This window comes from Lithobates pipiens, unplaced genomic scaffold, assembly GCF_037356315.1.
Source record: "Lithobates pipiens isolate NorthernLeopardFrog02 unplaced genomic scaffold, aLitPip1_a1.2 Scaffold_18, whole genome shotgun sequence".
Classification (NCBI taxonomy): domain Eukaryota; kingdom Metazoa; phylum Chordata; class Amphibia; order Anura; family Ranidae; genus Lithobates; species Lithobates pipiens.
Genome location: NW_027507758.1, coordinates 145,411,096 through 145,426,587, shown reverse-complemented (window position 1 = coordinate 145,426,587; position 15,492 = coordinate 145,411,096).

Sequence of the window (15,492 nt, the reverse complement as noted above, 5' to 3'; positions counted from 1 at the left end):
AGTGATGGACGAACTTCCGACGGGACGTTTCGCGAACGCGAAACGCGAACGGACACAAACGTTCGCGAAAACGACCGTTCGCCGCGGGCTCCATTGACTTCAATGGGAGGCGAATTTCGCAAACCTTTAGGTCGAATTTGCGGCCACGGGGTAATTATTAGGGGGTAGCACGTAGTCCCACCACCTGGACAATAGCATAATACATGTATGAGGTGAATTTGGGATCGATAACTACAAGCATTTTTTTTTTATTTGGGAAATTGTTCTGACAATTCAGGACTATGGAGCTAATGAAGGCAATGGAGGAGAGGGAAGGTCAGGGACCAGGGTAGGCAAACAAGAGGGTGCAGGAGATACAGAGCACTGACAGCAGCACCGTAATACAGAGCACTGACATCAGCACCGTGACATACAGCGCTGACAGCAGCTCCGTGACATACAGCGCTGACAGCAGCTCCGTGACATACAGCGCTGACAGCAGCTCCGTGACATACAGCGCTGACAGCAGCTCCGTGACATACAGCGCTGACAGCAGCTCCGTGACATACAGCGCTGACAGCAGCTCCGTGACATACAGCGCTGACAGCAGCTCCGTGACATACAGCGCTGACAGCAGCACCGTGACATACAGCGCTGACAGCAGCTCCGTGACATACAGCGCTGACAGCAGCTCCGTGACATACAGCGCTGACAGCAGCTCCGTGACATACAGCGCTGACAGCAGCTCCGTGACATACAGCGCTGACAGCAGCTCCGTGACATACAGCGCTGACAGCAGCACCGTAAGCAGCCCCAGGAGGAAGTCAGCACAGCACAGGGATGGTGTGATCCCCTCATAATAAGAACCCCCAGGAGGAAGTCAGCACAGCACAGGGATGGTGGGAGCCCCTCATAATAAGAACACCCAGGAGGAAGTCAGCACAGCACAGGGATGGTGGGAACCCCTCATAATAAGCAGCCCCAGTAGAAATATGACACCGCTCAACCTCTTCAAAGAGGAGGGTAGGGGCATATAGTACGGTGTGCTTTTTTGGGTCAGGGAAGTGAGCCAAATGAATTAAGAAGGTCTGTGTGCTTGATTCCAAAAATTGTTTATAGACATATACATGGTCTACTGATCACATGTGTTGAATTCCTCCGAGATCCATGCCTCATTCATTTTTAGAAATGTGAGGTAGTTAACACTGTCGTGAGCTAGGCGAGTACGCTTATCGGTCACAATCCCCCCTGCTGCGCTGAACGTCCTTTCGGACAGGACACTGGATGAGGGGCAAGCCAACAGTTCGATTGCAAATTGGGCAAGCTCTGGCCAGAGGTCAAGCCTGCCCACCCAGTAGTCTAGGGGTTCATCACTCCTCAGAGCGTCCACATCGGCCGTTAACCCAATGTAGTCGGACACCTGACGGTCTAGGCGTTCCCTGATGCTGGATCCGGATGACACCTGTCGATGGGTCGGCTGAAAGAATGACCTCATATCCGAAGTCACCAACACATCTTCAAACCGGCCTCTTCTTGCAGGTGCTGTTGGATTGGTACCCGCAAATCCTTCTCTGGGAGTGGGAATTGCTCCTCTGCCAGCGCACGCAAAAGCAGAATGCAGCATTTCTCGAAGCAAGGCCTGGAAGTGCTGCATTCTGACAGCCCTCTGCGACGGCGGTAACATTTCCGCCATTTTGTGTTTGTACCGGGGATCTAAGTACGTTGCCACCCAGTACTGGTCCTTGACCCTCATGCTTTTTATACGGGGGTCCCTATTAAAACACTGGAGCATGAAGGCCCCCATTTGCACTCAAGCGGAAGGTATGTGGTGGTGGTGGTGTTGTTGGTGGTAGTGTCTTTGGGGGTGCACATAGCAGAGAGTGAAGAAGAGGGTGCAGATCGAGAGGATGAGGAGGGTGCAGAAGAATAAGGCTGAGTGAGCCACTCAACCAAGTCTGGTGCGTCCTTTAAAGTAATTGAACGCACCTTCTGCAACTTCCCACTTTGGCTCAAGGCTGTTGCTCCTGCCCTACCCCTACCACCCCTGCGGAAGGGCCTGCCTCTTCCTCTGCCTGTCATTTTTTAAATCACCCTGTGACAAAACTCTTAGTCCCTATACCGCTGAAGGACTGCTGCAGTATAGGGCAGCGGTCAGCAGTAGTGCACGTCAACCCTATGTATTGTGGACCGATAGCGGTCCTTACAGAACAGCAGACTGTACTGCACTCAGGCCTATGTACCGTAGCACCCTATACCAAGTTACCAGTCCTTATAAAAACTTTTGTGGACCAAGCAGGTTGTGTGTTAGTGTTTAGCAGACTGTGCGTCAGTCCCTATACCGCTGAAGGACTGCTGCAGTATAGGGCAGCGGTCAGCAGTAGTGCACGGCAACCCTATGTATTGTGGACCGATAGCGGTCCTTACAGAACAGCAGACTGTAACGCACTCAGGCCTATGTACCGTAGCACCCTATACCAAGTTACCAGTCCTTATAAGAACTTTTGTGGACCAAGCAGGTTGTGTGTTAGTGATTAGCAGACTGTACGTCAGTCCCTATACCAATGAAGGACTGCTGCAGTATAGGGCAGCGGTCAGCAGTAGTGCACGGCAACCCTATGTATTGTGGACCGATAGCGGTCCTTACAGAACAGCAGACTGTACTGCACTCAGGCCTATGTACCGTAGCACCCTATACCAAGTTACCAGTCCTTATAAGAACTTTTGTGGACCAAGCAGGTTGTGTATTAGTGTTTAGCAGACTGTGCGTCAGTCCCTATACCGCTGAAGGACTGCTGCAGTATAGGGCAGCGGTCAGCAGTAGTGCACGGCAACCCTATGTATTGTGGACCGATAGCAGTCCTTACAGAACAGCAGACTGTACTGCACTCAGGCCTATGTACCGTAGCACCCTATACCAAGTTACCAGTCCTTATAAAAACTTTTGTGGACCAAGCAGGTTGTGTGTTAGTGTTTAGCAGACTGTGCGTCAGTCCCTATACCGCTGAAGGACTGCTGCAGTATAGGGCAGCGGTCAGCAGTAGTGCACGTCAACCCTATGTATTGTGGACCGATAGCGGTCCTTACAGAACAGCAGACTGTAACGCACTCAGGCCTATGTACCGTAGCACCCTATACCAAGTTACCAGTCCTTATAAGAACTTTTGTGGACCAAGCAGGTTGTGTATTAGTGTTTAGCAGACTGTGCGTCAGTCCCTATACCGCTGAAGGACTGCTGCAGTATAGGGCAGCGGTCAGCAGTAGTGCACGGCAACCCTATGTATTGTGGACCGATAGCGGTCCTTACAGAACAGCAGACTGTACCGCACCCAAGCCTATGTACCGTAGCACCCTAGACAGACCAAGTTACCAGTCCTGATAAAGAGCTTTGTGGAACAAGTGAGTTGTGAATGATTAGCAGACTGCAGCAGAAGGGCAGCAGTCAAGTATAATATTCTTTCTATATTTGGAAGAAAGAATATTATACGTGTACAAGCCTATTACCGTACCACTGATACCAGTCCTGAAAAGAACCTTTGTGGAACTAATAGTAACAGCAAGTCTTTAAAATTATCCTCACTGCCTGACACACTGCTTCCTGCCTGTCCCTATACAAATTGGCAAAAAAGAGTAGGCTGGAACGATTAGCTGGAATAGCTCTTTTGTGGACCTGATAGTAACAGCTAATGATGATGATGATGATGATGATGAAGAAAGACTAATCTGGCTGAGCTGTCCCTAAAATAGCAGCATACAGCGCTCTGTCCCTTTATCTAAACTGACAAAAGAAACTCAGGCTGCTGACCTAACACCTATACCAGTCCTGAAAAGAACTTTTGTGTACCAAATAGCTAGCGTTTTCTCTGTCCCTACTCCACACAGGATCCTTTCCCTACAGTGACAGAAGAAAGAATGTAAAATGGCCACCGGATCGGGTGTATTTATAGGTTAGGGGGAATGTCCAAGTGTCCATGAGCTGTCATGTCTCAATTGGTTGTCCTGTAACACATGATAAACGTGTCACGAAAGGTTAAAGTTCTTGTATACATTAAACACGTAAGTCCGCCGGGGCGAACGACGGAAAAAGGCGTTCGAACCCGCGGACGGCGAAAGTCGGAAATTCGCCGCGAAACGACCGCCGGGCGAAACGTTCGTCCATCACTAGTGCTGGTGTGGTGTCAGTGCTCTCTATCTCAGTGCTGGTGCCAGTGCTCTCTATCACGCTGCTGGTATCAGTGCTCTCTATCACGGTGCTGGTGTGGTGCCTGCCATTAAAGTCAATGGGGTCCGCCGCGATCTTTGCGTTTCGCAAACTTTTGGCAGCGTTCGTGGTTCGCATTCGCCAAACGTCCTGTCGGAAGTTCGTCCATCACTACTCAGCTGCATTCAAAAGCTATATTTACTCCTAAATATGACATGGTATTGGCAATCAGCACATACAGACAATTTTCTGTCTTGTCCAGATATGCCCTTGGAGTGAACCTTGTCTCTGCTGGCAGGTATACTATATAAAGCAGGGATATAAAAATGACTGCATGTACTGTATTGTCAATGCCCTAAAAGTATTAGTTAATAGCTGTGATGAACAGCCTTAGTGACCATTGACCAATATTGAGGTGTGGGATCCCCCCTGCCCCTCTGAAGCATGCAACACTTTGGGATATGGAGTAGCACAAATCCCCTTCTTGACAGCCAAGTACCAGCTAGCCCTCTCTCTCCTCTTGGCTGTACTCTAATGCCGCGTACACATGACTGGACTTTCCAGCAGACTAGGTCCGACGGGATCAGTCCGTCAGACAATGCGATCGTTTTCAGGCTAGTCCGATCGTTTTTCCACAAAAAAAAAAAAAATCAGATGGACCTTCAAATAGAACAGGTTTCAAATCTATCCAACAAACTCAATTTCGACGGACTAAAATCAGGAAAACCATTTGTCTATGTGCTAGTCCAATGAAATACGACGCAAGGGCAGCTATTGGCTACTGGCTGTTGAACTTCCTTGTTTAGTCCCGTTTACGTCATCATGTTCAAAACAAAGACTTTTGAATGGACTTAGTCCGTTTGTGTGTGGCCAAGTCTGTTCGTTCAGAAAGTCAGTCGGAACTCTGCCGAAAGTCCATCGGGAAGACCGTCAGACCTAGCCTGCCGGAAAGTCCAGTAGTGTGTACACGGCATTAGACCGCGTACACACGATCGAAATTTCCGACAACAATTGTTCGATGTGAGCTTGTTGTCAGAAATTCCAACTGTGTGTAGGCTCCATCAGACATTTTCTGTCAGAATTTCTGACAACAAAAATTTAAGAGCTGGATCTCTAATTTACCGACAACAAAATCCGTTGTCGTAAATTCTGAGGTGTGTACACAATTCCGACGCACAAAAGTCCACACATGCTCGGAATCAAGCAGAAGAGATGCACTGGCTATTGAACTTCATTTTTCTCAGCTTATCTTACGTGTTCTACGTCAGCGCATCCAATGTAGTTTACAGGAGCTTGGAATTAGGTTATCTATCCATGTTTCCCAGAGACAGTCTCTATTGTGAGGGATCTGTCCTAAGAAAATGGGCATCTCAAAAATTGCCCCCAGGAGCTGGGCACCATAAACATTGCAGTGCAGTGCAGTGCATCAGTTCAAAAATGGAGCCGCTTGGGTGCTCTGCATGTGTGCAGTATAGTGTACAGTTTTGTGAAAAGCTAAGTGAAAATGTCCAAATTGGGCCCAAAGTGTCAATATTTCAGGCTGTTTAGCACACGCCCCACACTATTTAGTGCGGCGGCCTTGTGTAGTGTTCCGGCGTCTGCAAGAGTTAGTGGGTGTTGTGTGCCTTCAGAGCAGTATACACCTGTATCTACCCTTTATTGCTGTTCTCTAATAGAGCCATCTGCAGGAGTTAGTGGGTGTTGTGTGCTTCCAGCGCAGTATACACCTGTATCTACCCTTTATTGCTGGTGTTCTGTAATACAACCATCTGCAGGAGTTAGTTGGTGTTGTGTGCCTCCAGCGCAGTATACACCTGTATCTACCCTTTATTGCTGTTCTCTAATATAGCCATCTGCAGGAGTTAGTGGGTGTTTTGTGCCTCCAGCACAGCACAGTATACACCTGTGTCAGGATCAGCGGCTAGGGAGACCAGACACGTAGCTACACAAGGGATCTGACACCAAACAAAAGATATATATATATATTAAAGTGATATTTATTTATTTATAGTGAAACACAGCAAACCATTAACACAGCAAACAGTAAATGTGAACAGAAACAAACCCCAAAAGACAAATAACAAAGGAACCTAACTACTAACTATATACACAACCCCCTAAAGGACAAGGATAAGGGAATGCAAGGAAGGGGGATCTCAACAGGATACTCGAATAGGAACAAGGCAGAGCGGTACAGACTGGATCAAGCTAGGCACAGCGGGCAAGGAAGGGACCAGAATCGTCACGCACCGGGGGAAGGGAGGTAAAGCCTTAAGTAGCCCCCAGGCAGCTGAACATTAATTAGCCTGATTACACCAGTCAACTGGCTCCTGGGTGACACCTGCTGGTGGACACTAGAACTGCAGCAAACAACCCAGAGCAGGATAGTGCCACCAGCAGGCAAACGTAATCCTAACAGATTTCCCCCCTTAAGAAACGGCCTCTGGATGCTCCATAGGGCCCCACCATCAGGGTCTGCAAGCTGACTGAGCACTCCACTGTCCATGTCTGAAGGCCTGGTTAGAACCCCACCGCCGGGGTCCCAATACTGGCTGGGTTTTCTGCTGGTCAGATTCCCAAGGAGGCGCAACACCAAAGGCTTATTCTCAAAAGCAGCCTGTGTCCTAATTCTGGGACACCAAAGGACACTGGCCACCCAATGCCAGAGTCCCTGGTCTGTGCAGGTACCCTGATACCAGGGCATTCCTTCACGACTGGACCTTCTCTCCCTTTGTTGCTAGTAACCACTCTGCACGGTACCTGTCCCTCAGGTCTGCCCAGTGCATAGGTTACCCCACTCAGGTCCCCAAATGCACCAGGGAGGACTGGATCGCATCAGCAGTTGTCTGCATGGAGGGGGACTGGATCGCATCAGCAGTCGTCTGCATGGAGGAGGACTGGATCACATCAGGCACTGGATCGGTGAGAACAGGATCAGCAGATAACATGGATAGCGGCACAGGTATAAGAGCAGCAGATGAGTTTTGTTTCTTTTTCTTAGGCTTAGATATTGGAGTCCTGCACATAGTTGCCTTATGCTGACCAAACTGTACTGCTGATGGGAAGGTAGTGATAGGAAGAATAGAGGGAAGAGTATTAGAATTGCAGGAAGGGGCCTGAGATGTTGCTATGGGTAACGGCACTGCATGGGGAGCTTTCGATGGATTGCACACAGGGGAAGTGTGCTTACTGGTGGCAGGGTACTTATGTGACTCATGTTGCACTGGGTATATGATCTCTGACCAAGCTTGTAGTAGAGGTTGAACTAAAGTTAGTTTGTCTCTCCCTTGCTCACATTGCTCAATTAAACAGTGCAATGAAGCAATACATTCCAACACCACCTGTTGTGGATAGGCTGAATACTGCTGGAGAAACACACCTGCACAATGTTTTAGCAACCATCCCAAAAATCCAGCCTGGTACAAAATGAATGGAGGAGAGAAAATATCACGGCCCTGAGGGGTAACCTGAAATAGTAGCTCAGAACAGACCTGAATGAAAGGTTGTACTTCACCAAGTGAAAATCTACCCTCAACGCCTAAGGCATGTGCAGTCAAAATACCTTCAAGCAGCTCTTCCTCAGTGAGATACTGCCAAAGTGAATGACACAAATCCTTGTTCTCTACTGCAAGTTGCACACGGCAAATAACCTGCACTCTCAGCATTGTGAAGGAAAAGCAAAAATCCAAAGCAACTGGCTCCCAGTTCCCAAGTGTAGCTGATCTGGCCGTTGGTGGGCGTCACGATTATGTCAGGATCAGCGGCTAGGGAGACCAGACACATAGCTACACAAGGGAACTGAGACCAAACAAAGGATATATATATATATATATATATATATATATATATATTAAAGTGATATTTATTTATAGTGAAACACAGCAAACCATTAACACAGCACACACAGCAGACAGTAAATGTGAACATAAACAAACCCCAAAAGACAAATAACAAAGGAACCTAACTACTGACTATATACAAAACCGTCTAAAGGACAATGATAAGGGAATGCAAGGAAGGGGGATCTCAATAGGGTACTCGAATAGGAACAAAGCAGAGCGGTACAGACTGGATCAAGCTAGGCACAGCTTGCAAGGAAGGGACCAGAATCGTGACACACCGGGGGAAAGGAGGAAAAGCCTTAAGTAGCCCCCAGGCAGCTGAATATTAATTAACCTGATTACACCAGTCTGCTGGCTCCTGGATGATACCTGCTGGAGGACACTAGAACTGCAGCAAACAGCCCAGAGCAGGATAGTGCCACCAGCAGGCGAACTTAATCCTAACAACCAGTATCTACCCTTTAATTGCTGGTGTTCTATAATAAAGGCATCTGAAGGAGTTAGTGGGTGTTGTGTGCCTCCAGCACAGCACAATATACACCTGTATCTACCCTTTATTACTGGTGTTCTCTAATACAGCCATCTGCAGGAGTTAGTGGGTGTTGTGTGCCTCCAGCGCGCTATACACCTGTATCTACCCTTTATTGCTGTTCTCAAATAGAGCCATCTGCAGGAGTTAGTGGGTGTTGTGTGCCTTCAGCACAGCACAGTAGTCACCTGTATCTACCCTTTATTGCTGGTGTTCTCTCATACAGGCATCTGCAGTAGTTAGTGGGTATTGTGTGCCTCCAGCATAGTATACACCTGTATCTACCCTTTATTGCTGGTGTTCTATCATACAGGCATCTGCAGGAGTTAGTGGGTGTTGTGTGCCTCCGGCACAATATACACTACCCAATTGCTGGTTTTCCCATCTCCCTGCAGGCCATTACCATGTCTGAAAGGCCAACAAGGAGAGGCAGACAGGCACGAGACAATAAAAGAGGGCAAGCAGGCTCTGTGTCTAGAGACAACAGTGCTGGTCGTGGGCGCGGTGCATCGTCATCAGCACCTGGCCATGGGACACGCTTGTCCTTATTTTCGGCAGCTGAACATGTTGAGCCACATCATGCCGAAGACTTGGTAGAGTGGATGACCAAGCCCTTTTCATCCTCCTCATCCTCTCTCTTACCCAGGCTCAGGGTACTAGCAAAGCAGCTGCCAACGCATCCTCTTCCCTCGTCTCAATGTCATCATCAGTCACTCCTTCCCTAGACCCACCATGTCCTCCTGAGGAGTCCCCCGAACTGTTTGAGCACAGTGTTGGGTACATGCTCCAGGAGGATGCCCAGTGTTTTGAAGGCTCTGATGATGATACTTGGCTAGAGGAAGGCAGTAGCGTGAGCGCAGAGAGAGGGGATGCTCAAAAAGGACAGCAATCTGGCAATCATTTTCCACAACCTGCAGCATACTGCCAGGTTTGCTCCAGTGATGAAGAGGGAGGGGATGATGAGGTCACTGACTCCACGTGGGTGCCCGGTAGCGGAGAGGAGGAGGCACATCTCCAACGAGGCAGGATGGCCTCCGGGGGCCAGCTAAGGGGCAGCACACTGGCTGACTCACACCGCAGAGCTCCGCCTGTTCAGGGCACTGCCTCTGCGCGTTATTCCAAAAGTTCTTTAGTGTGGGCCTTTTTTGAGACAAGTGCATCAGATCGCACTGCTGCAATTTGCAACATATGTCTCAAGCGTATCTCGTGTGCCCAAAACATCAGCCGCTTGGGCACCACATGCTTGACCAGACATATGTTGACTTGCCATGCATCTCGTTGGCAAACGTACCTTAAAGACCCACACCAAAGAACAAAGCGGACCTCTACTTGCTCCTAGATCTTCAGTCCTCTCTGAAACCTGCACTGAGAGGAATGAAGGTGTAGAATTAGGTGTGTCACAGCCAAGTGCTTGCGGGCACTCTGCTAGCAGTACACCCACATCCGATTGTAGCAGGCAAATTTCCCTGCCCCAGCTGCTGGACCGTAGAAAGAAGTTCACTCCCAGCCATCCACATGCTCAGCAGTTGAATGCTAGCTTGGCTAAATTGCTAGCACTTCAACTGCTGCCTTTTCAGTTGGTAGACTCGGCCCCCTTCTGTGAGTTTGTGCAAAGTGCGGTTCCTCAGTGGCAGGTCCCCAAACGCCACTTTTTCTCATGGAACGAGATTCCGGCTCTCTACTGGCATGTGGAAGGCAATGTCCTTGCCTTGCTGGACAGGGCAGTCAGTGGTAAGGTGCATATTACCGCTGACTAATGGTCCAGCAGGCATGGACAGGGACGTTACCTGTCTTTCACGACCCATTGGGTCACTCTTCTGGCAGCTGGGAAGGATGCAGGACAAGGTGCAGTAGTGTTGGAGGTTGTTACACCACCACGCCTCCAAAATGCTACTACTGGTTGTGACACACCTCTCTCCTCCACCCCCTCCTCCTTTTCTTCCTCCATGGCCTCTTCCATTGCTCTGTCCTCGGAACCAGCAGTGCTCCGTAGGCGTTCAAGGGGCTACACAAGTACACAGGCAAAAAGATGCCATGCCGTGCTTGCGCTGGTTTGGGGGACAGGAGCCACAATGGGGCAGATATTTTGTCAGCTCTGCAGGGGCAGGTCGAGAGGTTGTTGATGCCACGCCAGCTTAAGCCAGGAATGCTGGTTTGCCACAATGGCACCAACCTCCTCTCCGCCCTCCGACATGGACAACTAACCCATGTGCCCTGTGTGGCTCACGTCCTTAACCTGGTGGTGCAGCGGTTCTTGGGCACTTACCCGGGCTTTCAGGATGTCCTGAAGCAGGCCAGGAAAGTCTGTGTGCATTTCCACCAATCATTTAATGCCAGTGCTCGGCTGGCTGAGCTTGAAAAGTAGTTGAACCTGCCCAAGAACCACCTTATAGGTGACATGCTCACCAGGTGGAACTCAACGTTGGCCATGCTACAGCTACTGGGTCTTGAGGATGGATCACTGGCCAGAGCTTGCACAGTATGCAATTGAGCTACTGGCCTGTCCTGCATCCAGCGTTCTTGCGGAATGCACCTTCAGTGCTGCTGGCGACTTTTTAACCGATCACAGGGTGCGCCTGTCCACCGACTCGGTTGATCGACTGACCTTCATAAAGATGAATCAGTCTTGGATTACCACCAGCTACCAAGCACCTGAAGCTGATGTAACCGAATAATTTTTTTTGAAATATCACATCCCTTCAAGACTGCCTATGCTGATGCTGAGTGATTGTCCTGTTATGTTGACTATCTATCCTCTTCCTCCTCCACTGATATCTTGGAAGAACATTTTTGGTTCTGGGTGATGCCACCAGCCCAATTTTTCAACCCCTGTTTAACAGGGGCGTTTAATTACTTTTTTTGATGCAATGCTTTGCAGCAGGGCTCATTCCTGCACTCCAAATAGAGTATATGGGAGAGATTGCAGTGTCGTGACTCCAGCACCAGTGCCTAAGGCCGAATTTTTCAGCCCCTGTTTAACAAGGGTGTGCAATTACAATTTTTCATGCAATGCTTTGCAGCAGGGCTCATTCCTGCACTACAAATAGAGTATATGGTAGAGGTTGCAGTGTCGTGGCACCAGCACCAGTGCCTAAGGCCCAATATTTAAGCCCCTGTTTAACAGGAGGGTGTAATTACAATTTTTGATGCAATGCTTTGCAGCAGGGCTCATTCCTGCACTCCAAATAGAGTATACGGGAGAGGTTGCAGTGTCGTGGCACCAGCACCAGTGCCTAAGGCCCAATTTTTCAGCCCCTGTTTAACAGGGGCGTGTAATTACAATTTTTGATGCAATGCTTTGCAGCAGGGCTCATTCCTGCACTGCAACTAGAGTATCTGTTAGAGGTTGCAGTGTTGTGGCACCAGCAAGCAGTGCCTAAGGCCCAATTTTTCAGCCCCTGTTTAAATTAAATTACAATTCTTGATATAATATTTCACAGCAGGGCCCTTTCAGAAACCATGAATCAGACTGAGACAGAAGTACAATTAAATCACACTTGTTTATTAATAAAAATAAAAAGGTAAATAGAAAAAGCGTAGTCAAGCAAAGCCAGAGTCCTGTAACCAGATCGGATAGTCAGCCAGGCCAGAAGTCAGGGATCCAAGTAGAGCAACAGCAAGCAGGAAAAGGAGCCAGAAGGGATGTCAGCAAGCCAGTCTTTAAACAAACTGCAGGAGATGGTTTCTAGTGATATGAGCAACCCGAAGGCAGAGGTGAAGTGAGCTTGAAGGCTTTCAGTAGGTAGGTCAGACGAGCATCCTCAGGAACAGCTGGTAACTGTGGAGAGGGAAGAAAGCTGGCAATTAGCTGACAGCTGAGTGGCCAGCCCAGAGAAGGAAGGGCAAAGCCAGCCCTGACAGTACCCCCTCCTCGCGGAGGAGGACAGGAGAATGTACGTCAGAGGATGAAACCCAGGAGCGTTCCTCTTCTAATGCACCAGGTACTGTATGCGTCCACGGAAACTACAGGAGTCAACAATGGATTGTACCTCATACTCCTCATTAGGGATGAGCTTCGTGTTCGACTCGAACATACGTTCGACTCGAACATCGGCTGTTCGCCCGTTCGGCGAATTCTGAACATTATGGGCCGTTCGCGCCAAATTCGTGTGGCGCTTACGGCCCACAATGCACTGCGTCATCGCAGTTCATTGCTGGCTCATGATTGGCCAAGCATGCACTGTGACCCCGCATGCTTGGCCAATCACAGCGCCAGCAGCGAGGAGAGCAATGATTGGCCACAGGCAGGATGCCTGTGGCCAATCATAGCTCAGGCTGTGTAGTACACGCCCCACAATATATAAGGCCGCCAGCGCGGCGACCTTGTGTAATGTGTTGGCGTCTGAAGCAGTTAGTGGGTGTTCTGTGTACCTTCAACACAGTACACACCGATCGTTATCGGCCGATTTTCGATCTTGCTCTTCTGTAGTGGTTGTTGTCTGCTTGCCCTGACCGCAGTATACACCGCTATATTCACCTCACCTATATAGCTAGTGATCTATCTTTTATAATAGAGCTTGCAGTCAGTAGTGTTAGGAGCTTGTGTGTGCTGTCTGCATGCTCTGTACCCAGTACAGACCGCTATATCCACCTACATAGCTCTTCTCTAATTGAGCCCACTTGCCATCTTCAGGAGTTATTGGAAGTTGTGTGTGCCTCCAGCACAGCACAGTATACATCTGTATATACCCCTTTATCTCTGGTATTCTATAAAAAAGGCATCTGCAGGAGTTAGTGGATGTTTTGTGCCTCCAGCACAATATACACCTGTATCTACCCTTTATTGCTGTTCTCTAATAGAGCCATCTGCAGGGCTTAGTGGGTGTTGCTGGACTCCATTACAGTATACCCCTTTATCTCTGGTGTTCTATAATAAAGGCATCTGCAGGAGTTAGTGGGTGTTGTGTGCCTCCAGCACAATATACAATACCCAACTGCTGTTTTACCCAACTCTCTGCAGGCCATTATCATGTCTGGAAGGCCAGCAAGGAGAGGCAGACAGGCGCGAGCCAATAAAAGAGGGCAAGCAGGCTCTGTGTCTAGAGACAACAGTGCTGGTTGTGGACGCGGTGCATTGTCATCAGCACGTGGCCATGGGACACGCTTGTCCTTCTTTTCGGCAGCTGGACATGTTGAACCGCAACATGCCAACGACTTGGTAGAGTGGATGACCAAGCCCTCTTCATCCTCCTCATCCTCTCTCACCCAGTCTCAGGGTACTAGCAAAGCAGCTGCCAACGCATCGTCTTCCCTCGTCTCAATGTCATCATCAGTGACTCCTTCCCTAGACCAGCTAGAGGAAGGCAGTAGCGTGAGCGCAGAGAGAGGGGATGCTCAAGAAGGACAGCAATCTGGCAGTCATGTTCCACAAGCTGCAGCATACTGCCAGGTTTGCTACAGCGATGAAGAGGGAGGGGATGATGAGGGCACTGACTCCACGTGGGTGCCTGGTAGGAGAGAGGAGGAGGAGGAGGAGGATGCACATGTCCAACGAGGCAGGATGCCCTCCGGGGGCCAGCTTAGGGGCAGCACACCGACTGAATCACACCGCAGAGCTCCGCCTGTGCAGGGCGCTGCCTCTGCGCGTTATTCTAAAAGTTCTTTGGTGTGGGCCTTTTTTAAAACGAGTGCATCAGATCGCACCGCTGCTATTTGCAACATATGTCTCAAGCGTATCTCGCGTGGCCAAAACATCAGCCACTTGGGCACCACATGCTTGACCAGACATATGTTGACCTGCCATGCAGCTTGTTGGCAAGCGTACCTCAAAGACCCACACCAAAGAACAAAGCGGACCTCTCCTTGCTCCTCATCAGCTGGCATCTCCAACCCCACTAGACCTTCAGTCCTCTCTGAAACCTGCTCTGAGGGGAATGAAGGTGTACAATTAGGTGTGTCAAAGCCAAGTGCTTCCGGGCACTCTGCTAGCAGTACACCCACGTCCGATTATAGCAGGCAAATGTCCCTGCCCCAGCTGCTGGACCAGCGAAAGAAGTTCACTCCCAGCCATCCACATGCCCAGCGGTTGAATGCTAGCTTGGCTAAATTGCTAGCACCTCAACTGCTGCCTTTTCAGTTGGTAGACTCGGCCCCCTTCCGTGAGTTTGTACAATGTGCGGTTCCTCAGTGGCAGGTCCCCAAACGCCCCTTTTTCTCACGGAAGGCGATTCCGGCTCTCTACCGGCATGTGGAAGGCAATGTCCTTGCCTCGCTGGACAGGGCGGTCAGTGGTAAGGTGCATATTACCGCTGACTCATGGTCCAGCAGGCATGGACAGGGACGTTACCTGTCTTTCACGGCCCATTGGGTCACTCTTCTGGCAGCTGGGAAGGATGCAGGACAAGGTGCAGTAGTGTTGAAGGTTGTTCCGCCACCACGCCTCCAAAATGCTACTATTGGCTGTGACACACCTCTCTCCTCCACCCCCTCCTCTTCTTCTTCCTCCATGGCCTCTTCCAGTGCTCTGTCCTCAGAACCAGCGGTGCTCCGTAGGCGTTCCAGGGGCTACGTAAGTACGCAGGCAAAACGATGCCATGCCGTGCTTGCGCTGGTTTGTTTGGGGGACAGGAGCCACACTGGGTCAGATGTTTTGTCAGCTCTGCAGGGGCAGGCCGAGAGGTGGTTGACGCCATGCCAGCTTAAGCCAGGAATGGTGGTTTGTGACAATGGCACCAACCTCCTCTCCGCCCTCCGACAGGGGCAACTGGCCCATGTGCCCTGTGTAGCTCACGTCCTTAACCTGGTGGTGCAGCGGTTCTTGGGCAGGTACCCCGGCTTACAGGATGTCCTGAAACAGGCTAGGAAAGTCTGTGTGCATTTCCGCCAATCATTTAATGCCTGTGCTCGGCTGGCTGAGCTCCAAAAGGAGTTGAACCTGCCCAAGAACCGCCTTATATGTGACATGCCCACCAGGTGGAACTCAACGTTGGCCATGCTGCAGCGGC